Below are 7,887 nucleotides of genomic sequence, written 5' to 3' on the forward strand. Positions count from 1 at the left end.
CCCCGATAAGCGACCGCCAAGGAGTGAGCCGGTGTGTACCCGGACGCCCACCCCCAGACACAAAGAACCACCAACGCACCGACACCTGAGGGAGTCCGCCACTGGCAGGGGAAGTGGTGGTGGGTGGAGATAGGCCTCCAAACCTTGGAGGGCCTGAGATGTCCCCAGAGAGGTGGCGTCTGATACCCAACCTGACATATAGACACAGACATACAGGCACACACAGACACAAACATCCATTCCCACCCTCATGCTCTCATATGCACTCACTCCACACTCAACCAACGTGGAGACAGACATAAAGAGACGCTGTACACACGATCACACTCCCCAAGCGTACTCTACGAACCGGGTCTAGGTACCCTTGCTCCTGGAGGAGGGAACTGCACCCAGACCCAGGTAGTGTTACCCTTTTCCCTGCGGTGGGGAGAGGCAGACCGCCCCGACTCCGCAGCAGCAGGGAGGCCCCACACTCCAGACCGCAGTCGGACGGCCAACTCCTCCTAGCCCCCCCACTCCAACAGGCTGCAGAGAATGGGGGTGAGAGAAGACTCCAAACCTCCCTCCACCCGCTCATTGTAGTGTTGATGCATGTGTGTTCTAAGGTGCAATTAAAACCCAGGAGGGCTTGGAGCTACCTGCCAGAGAGCAGCAGGTAAGCGCATGGTCCCTCCTGCTAGCCCTCAATGTCTACGTGTATTTAAAATTGAGAGGTGGGCAACGACGCCAGGCCCAGCGCAGCAGCGCCCCCCGGCCCCACAGAGCCCGGGACAGTCCACCCAACCCCACCACAGAGAAAACTGCACCCACCCCACCATCCACTCATCTTCCAGACTACATGAGACAATAGACGCCCAGGCTGAGATCTTCCTCCACCTCTCCTGTATCTCCCCCTCGTGCAGAGAGTTCCTGAGGAGAGGAAAGCTCCTGCAAGGTGTGACAATCTCCCCCACCAGTTGAAGAGCCCCCCAGGTGGCTCGACGCACCGGCGGCACCCCGCGCCAGGGATGGGCCCCCATGCACCCACCCGCCCACAACCCCGGCAACACACAAACCAGGACCCAAGGCCCCGAGGCCCGGCCAGGGCCCCAGCCCAGAGACGGAGCGCCCCCAGAACCTCACGCCCATCCCGGACCCACCCAGGGGCAGCCAGGCTACCAGGTCAGTAACCCACGTCCGTCAGCACCTTTACATTCTTTAACTCCACTTCTACTACTAAAACAGCTCGTTTTATTACCATTTTTTAATCTACTCTTAATTCATACATTTTTGATCACATCTGTTTTAATTTTATCATGTAGAGCACTTTGAATCAATGTGGTGTTTTGACGATGCTATATAAATAAACTTGCCTCTTTTTGCCTGATTCCTGTGACCAAGGGCAAATGTGATGTGTGGAATCATCCGATATAGGTGTGCTTCCTTGAGATAGTCTAACATCAAACGTGTTGCTTATTTTGTCCACGCATTTATAATGAGCATTCTTCGCCCACAGAGTCAAGCAAGTCCCATGAAATTACACTTAATTATCTACATCATTCTTGTTCTTTTGTTCCTAGAGTATAGAAACGATTTAATGAGTACCCGGGCTCTATGAATCAATGATACTACACTGTTAAACTAGACAGAGGTTGCCTGATTACATTTTTGTCAGCAGGGAGTAAGAAACAGCGCTGAGCATTCCCAAGGCTTTTCTGTGTTAAGGAAAAAAAGAAAAATGGATTGTAGGAAAAGGGGGAAGGGTATTTAAAGGGTCAATTCTAATGCACACACTGCACAACACACACACACCAGAGTTATCCCATTGCTCTCATCGCTCTCACTGATGAAAGGTGTGTCTCTGCTCATGGGTCATTTGTCGCGGGCATCTCCACGGACGGCTCATTGGAGAGTGCAAGGACCCCTTCATCTTTCACAGTGACAGGTCTCGGACACTGGGCCCCCGTGACAGACGACCCATAACTCACCAGAGGGGGAGTGGAGATAATGGCCTTGACTCTCAGCCTTTGTAATGATCATGTCCAGATTTCCAGTCTCGCACTATGATGTTAGACCCCGCCCACAAAGGCAGGTTGTTGTCACTTTACTGGGATCAGACACAGCAAAGTGGGTAAGACCTCTCTGACTTCCAAAACTGCAGTAGTAGGGGAAAAAAATACAGGTTGCAAACAAACTCCAGACCAGAGCTGAGCACATTCCTGTAGTCAGGTATACTTTCTAGCATGTAGCAGAGAATCATGGTCATGCAGAGCCCCAGTTTCCCAAAAGTGCTGATAAATCCCAATGCTAAATTTTCCACGTTTTCCACTAGTCTAGAACACAGCACCTTCTTCCTGTTACTTTTGTTGTTCCCACCCCAGACAAATCTGGCCAATAAGCTGACTGAATGTTCTCATGCATATTGTTGTAACACATTTTGGGCCTCATGGACATTGCTTTAATTTTATCCTGTGTGAAAAGAAACCAAACCATGGCAAAAAGCTAAGAGATTACAACTCATCAACTCATTCCGATCATATAAAACAAACTATAGGTGTGAAACTGCCTTTAGTGACTACATGAGGCATACCACAAAAGTCCTGGAGTGAAAAGGTAGCAAGCTGTGGCCTGGGTCCCATTAAAGGGAAATACCAAACTATCAAAAACAAGCAGAGAAGAGCAACCTGTATTTCAACACCAACGGCTATGGTACAACATGGCAGTCACAATGCTGCTTTCAAAGATTTTCCACTCCATTTTGGTGTCAAGTGGAAAAAAGTAAATAAATATGTGCAGTATCAGAACAAGTAACTATCACAAGAAACTTCAGTTTGAAAAAGACTGCTCCAAAAATACCCGAGCGGTACATGACCTTTCAGCTTTCAGTACTCAGAGCTACGGTGGTTCTTCTGGGCTGCAATTCCATAAATACGTTTCTATAGATCAAAAACTGGTAATCTGAATTTCTTTTGCCACTGAAATATTCATTCATAACTATATATGTGACAGGAACTTTAAAAAAAATGCCAATATTGCTTAAATATTGTGTTTGATTAATAACAAAACGTTTTTAAAAACTGCAAAAGGTTAGGAACAGCGCCACATCTATGAATGCATTCTGCAACTATAAGCAGATCAAACCATGTATTTATGGCACACCAGAAAATTGCCGTGCATAGACAAAGGAGTAGGAGCACCTTAAAATGGGCGATCGTGGCTCAAGAGTTGGCAGTTCGTCTTGTAATCGGGAGGTTGCCGGTTCGAGCCCCAGCTCGGACAGCCTCGGTCGTTGTGTCCTTGGGCAACACACTTCACCTGCCACCTACTGGTGATGGCCAGAGGGGCTGATGGCAGCCTCGCTTCTGCCAGTCTGCCCCAGGGCAGCTGTGGCTACAACTGTAGCTGCCTCCACCTGTGTGTGAGAGTGGAATAGTGGAATTGTAAAGCACTTTAAGGGTCTCAAAAAGCGCTATATAAATGCAATCCATTATTATTAGTATTATTATTAAAATGAAATGTTTAAGGAAGCATTCATGGAAGTGGCTTCCAGTGTTTAAATGATATCAAGCAGCAGCCTCCTACATGCCCTGTATCATCCAGTAGCTCCTTGCTTGCCTGCACTGTGTAAGCTTGACACATCTTGTCTTCACATGTAACTGTACCCCTTCAAGCAAGCAGGGTCAACTTAGCAACGTCTCATCACTTGACAGAGAATATGCTCACTACCATAAATAATACTGCCTCTGATTTTCACTGAACAGCGTAGGCTTGCACCGATCCTCACCGTTCAATTCCACATTCAGTGAGCAACATCAAGATCTATTAGGGTGTTCGTGATTGCACTGAATATGAATGCTGACAAGAAAGTGAGGGCTCCCTGTGCCAGACAGCGTGGGATTTGGTCTCTCACAATTTAACTACAGAAGCAAGTTCAGAGGAAATAATAATATACTGACCTTGTAAAAGAAAAGAGCAGTTAAGTACTTTTGTCTTCGCAAAGCCCACTGAGACTCACCTCTTGGCATCAGCCCACACATTTTCAGTCTCCAGAAATAATCATCCAATACTAATCACACAATCACATAGGCAAACTATGTAATTATACGTTGATTTTTTTTCCCCTTTTTCTACAAGTGTAAAATCTTTAACGGTGTAACACAGTGACCTTTCATATGCCGAAGGCCTCATTTGGAATTGAAAATGAGACAGACAGCCATTCTGAAAAGATGAATAAAGAGTGGTAGGGAGGAGTTTTAGGGGGACCATGAAAACTGAACCCTTGCTTATGAATATGCATATTCATATTTGGACCCTGGTCACCATAAAAGACAATGAAGACTCCGAAGTTTACTGGCCCCTGTGGGTGTATTCAACCCCATCCTATACAAAGACAAAAATTTTCCGCTGCAGCCTAGTCAGGGAAAGCACGGAGGAAGCTCAAGCACCCCTGAGTGTTCCTGAATTAGACAGACAGGAAGTCGTGCTACAAGAACCCCCGTCCCTATAGCGATTCCCATGAATTCCCACAATTCCACTGGCCCGTTGGTTGGTTACTTATTCAGCAAAGCACCACTGTGCTCCCCTTGAACCCAGTCATAAAGGGACAAGAGAGAGGCAAAGAGTGCGACAGAAAGAGATGGAAAAAAATAATTTTTCATTCACCGTCGCAACATGCCCTAGATAACAGTAGATTGCCCTTTTTAGTCAGGACAAAATTGCCTTTGTGTCGGAAGTTACAAGAGCGAAAGAGAAACAAAAAGCCAAATGAAAAGGGGGTGCTTCAAAGGTTAATCCGTTACAAGTGAGATCAGAGCGTCCCGTCTTTAAGGAACAGAAGAAAATCTCTCTCTTTTCTCTTTCCCTCCTTTCTCTTTTATGTCTGGCCATAAAGAGCAGGGTTTTATGTACACTCCAATGGCTGAGGCTCACAGTACATGCATGTGAATGAGGGGGAACCGCAGGGGACCGATATATCTTTACAAATATATATATGCACATAGAGAAGAAGGTAGAGAAAGGGAGAAGAGGAAAAGATATAAAGACAGAAATAAATAGAAACAAGAAGGTAGACAAGATGGTAAAGGAAGATGGAGAGATGGAAAAGAAGGGGATGATGGAAAGAGTAAGACAGGAGGAAAGAGAGTGAGTCTGAAGTAAAAGAAAAAGAAAAAACTGGAAGAAAAGCAGTCTGGTGATTTAATCATAAAATCAGAACTGAAGGAGCGAGGCAGGCATGCAGTCATCATAACGGATCCCATCTGAGAATGCTATTACAGTCCTGGCTCTGGCTGTAGCTAAGGCTACCGGGCTTACAACACCAGCACAGAAGCATTCCCTTTCAGCCACGACCTGCCTTTAATACCTGCTGAAAAACTGTGCCTGCTTAATATCAAAGCATTCAACGATCCCCAGGCTGGTGATGGTGTGGTAGTGCAAATAAAACTGCTGCCTGCAAACAGGTGAGAAATCTGGCCTTGTGCTCACCTCAGGAGACCTTTAAACATTTTCATTCAGGTAAAAAAAAAAAGCCAAAGAAAACCCCATAAAAATACTGAAACACAAACTTTTCAGTTTGCTCTGAACAAAAAAAGTCACCAATAAAACACAAACCTCATGCAGGTCAGAACTGAAAAGTGCTGCACGATTTTCACAGTTCTTATGAACTGTTCTCTACTTTTAAACTTGATTTATTTATTTATATTATATCATGTTGTTTCCTTTTGTTTTTCCATTTAAAATTTGTTTTTATACCATTGCTGCACATAAGCTACTATAAGTCTTATAAGATCACAAAATATTATCATCATCTTTATCTTTGTGAAATAAGTTGCTAGTGCTGGGAAAATTTTGCAACAAAAATACTTTTATCTTAGAAAAAGAGTATCCCATCACATATTTATAGAAGGCGTCTGTTGAGCGTATGCCAACTTACCTGCAGGACTGTGGGATGGACTGATGCATAGAGGGAGAAGGAAGGTGGTATGGGGAGAAGGGGGAGGAAGGAGAGATGCTAGAGGGAAGCAAGAGTCTGGAGTTAAATATTAATCCGTGGTGATTCATCTGCTGTGGAAGCCTCCAGGCTCCTTCTGCACACCGCCAGCTGTTGGCCCCCATCTCTTGGCCCTGGACCTGGATGTGAAAGGCTGGGCTGCTGCCCAGAATGCCCAGACATGAGCTTCCTTGGCTGGGAAAAGGCAGCTATAGCCAGGACAGGTGGTAAACCTGGCCCGAATGGCATATATGTGTAAGTGTGTATTTGTATGCGTGATAGGAGGTGTTATACATTCTGTATAACCACAACTCTAGGTGTAACACTCTAGCACTGGAGTTACAACACTGTCACACACAGATGACAACGAAGTTTGATATCATGGAGATTCTTTGAGGGTGCGAGGAATAAGGATGCAAGGAGACTGGAAGGATGGGAGAGGAAACCAAATCAGCTTCATGTTGAGTTCTTGTGCTTTGCCAAATTGAAGCTTCCCCACAAACAGGCCATTTACTATGTTTATTTTCCTAACATATAATGCTTGAATACCATATGATATTGTGGAAAATTGAAAATACACGCTTAAACAACTTAAGCAATAACATTAAAGTAATAGTATTGCCCACTTTGAATTTACTGATGCTCAAATCTATGCAACATACCCTTTTCAAGCCACGTTGTTAAATAATGAACTAGTTCTTGCTCACAGAGTTTGAATTTAACTTATTAAGACTCTTCAAAACTTCAAACTGTTGCTGTCTCTAGGCTAGCTCAGCTCGTTAGCAGATAACCTTTACTGTTCAGACCAACTCTGCAGTGATGAGGAGCAAGCAGAAGGAGCTATACCGGGCTTTTATTTCCTTTAAGTGAACAAGGTGCCTGAAATCTGACATATCAAGCCATTTGATGGCAAATCTCACACTAGCTGGAACTAAATTCTGTTATTATATCTGTTATATAAGTCCTTTCAATTTCTTAAGGGAAAAGGCTGATCAGGAACAACAGTAATCATTCAAAGATTACAACATCTTATATCAGCTAATCACAAACCCAGCACATGCTGTAATGATCCAAACATCCAAAAAAGTTCTTTCAAAATGAAAAAAAAGAAATGTGCACTTCACACAAAACTAAACAGGGAGAGCTACAAAATAATCTATCCACATGCTGCTGGCTGACAAGCAAATTCTGGATGGAGAGATTCCAAAAGGCCAAAGCAATCCAAAGCTGTCACAAAATCTCTTACATCACTTTATATTTTCACATAGTTACAGTAATATTCATCCTCTTTTACTGTATCTTTGGCATCTATCTTGTTCAAACATGTGAAGTTGTGCAGCATGTCAGAGCCACGCAGGCAGACTGTCTCACACACAGCTGCTGCTTTGGCTATTGCTCAAAAGCTAATGTACCTTACAATGATTCCCCCACACCGTGACTCCACCGCACCATGGAAGCCAATCTTACCAGTGAGAGAAGGAAAACAAGAGTTTGAGGAAGACAGGGAAGCTGAAGTTGCCAGCAAAGGTAAACCCATGGCTGAAATAAAGATATGAAAGACACATAAAATACAGGGTATATCAAATTTGCGAACATAATGTTAAGATTGAAAAGAAATGGTAAAATAGAGGGGGGGGGGGAATGACTACTCACACACATGGTGCAAAACACATGACCTGTAAAGTTTTCCATCATAGAGTTTCTACAGACTTTCTAAGAGGAGCTCCCTCTAGACCACTTAGATTCTGATATGCTGAGAATTGTGGTCTTGGTAGAGAGGGCTTATAGTTGAAACCTGAGGAAAAAAAACAAGATGTTTGCCTTCCATACTATATCACAAAGAATAAAAATCTGTGCAAAGCTGTACAGAATTATTCTAGTTTGCCAGTGGTATATAGTTTCCCAGACAGGAAGGCAAC

Source organism: Aulonocara stuartgranti (genome assembly GCF_965226115.1).
Source record: "Aulonocara stuartgranti genome assembly, chromosome: 13".
NCBI lineage: Eukaryota > Metazoa > Chordata > Actinopteri > Cichliformes > Cichlidae > Aulonocara > Aulonocara stuartgranti.